The sequence below is a fragment of the Crocodylus porosus genome, unplaced genomic scaffold, assembly GCF_001723895.1.
Source record: "Crocodylus porosus isolate Cpor-Errol unplaced genomic scaffold, CroPor_comp1, whole genome shotgun sequence".
Lineage (NCBI taxonomy): Eukaryota > Metazoa > Chordata > Crocodylia > Crocodylidae > Crocodylus > Crocodylus porosus.
Genome location: NW_017728907.1, coordinates 58,223,964 through 58,225,495, shown reverse-complemented (window position 1 = coordinate 58,225,495; position 1,532 = coordinate 58,223,964).

Here is a 1,532-nt window from a genome sequence, read left to right as displayed (position 1 = left end):
TGTAACCTATCCAGGTCTTGTTGCAGTCTTTCCCTCCCTACTAGCGTGCTCACCTCACCCCAAATTTTGGTATCATCAGCAAACTTAAACAGGTTGCTTTTCACTCCATCGTCCAAATCGCTGATGAAGAAATTGAACAGCGCGGGCCCAAGGACCAAGCCCTGGGGGACTCCGCTGCCCACTTCCCCCCAGGTTGAATATGACCCGTCCACTACCACCCTCGTTGTACATACAAATTGTACAAACAACTGATACTGAACTGGCTTGCGCCATATGTGGATAAGCACCTAATCCCTGAACAGGGTAGCCTTCACCCTGAAAAATCAACGACTCAGCTGCTCAATCTAACTCAACATATTGAGGATGGTTTTGAGAGAAGCCAAATCACTGGAGCTGTGTTCATCAACCTAACAGCCGCCTGCAATACAGTCAACCACTGACGACTCCTCCACAAGACCCTGGAAATGACAAAAGAGCTACACCTTACAGAGCTGATACAAACCCTGCTCAAAAACAGACTCTTTTTTGTCAAACTGGATAGGAGAAGCAGATGGAGGCGACAGATTAATGGCCTCCCCCAAGGAAGCATACTTGCACCACTGCTATATAACATCTATATAAATGACCAGCCAATCAATTTGGAAACATAATGTTTCATCTATGCAAACGACCTGTGCATAACATCCCAAAACACTGGCTTTGACTATGTTGAAAAATCCCCCCAATTGCCCTAACCTCATACTACATTGAAAACCAATTACGTGACAACCCAGCGTAAACACAAATATGTAACTTTCATCTGAAAAATCATGAGGCCAACTGCCACCTCAACATTGCCTGGTCCCAGACCCCACTATCTCACTATTCAAACCCAGTTTACCTTGGAGGTACCCTTGATTGAACCCTCTCATACAAAGAACCCCATAAAGACAAAAGCAAACGTGAGCACTTGGAACAACGTTTTATACAAACTCATCAACTTAAATTGGGAGCTAGCCCCTTAACCACCCTATCCACTGCTCTGGCTCTCAGCTTCTCTGCTGAGTGTGCATGCCCTGTATGGGAGAGATCCATACACACCAAGCACCTCGACCCCATTCTGAATGATAGTTGTGATGAATTACAGGATATCTGAAGCCTATGTGTCTAAACAGTGTGTACCTGCTGGCTGGCATCACTCTCCCTGACATCAGAAAAGCAGTGGCCAGCAGGATAAAATCATCGAGGCAAACTGGGGATGTGAGACACCCACTGTATGACCACCCCACAGCACACAAATGCCTGAAGTCATGGAGGAGTTTCCTCACCAGCACCCACCCAAGGAGACATGACTACAGATGTGGAATGAGAGGCTGAAGAAAATACGTGATAGCAGAAAAATGGACACTCCAGCAGCCAAGTCCTTACTAGCATGGGAAAGGTGGCAAGATCTCAACCACCTCTGTCCTGGGGTCGGACACTAATGAAGAAGTGGGGCTATATCATTGGTTCAACCGCTTGTGATGTATGTAACACCTGCTGCAATGCCCGCT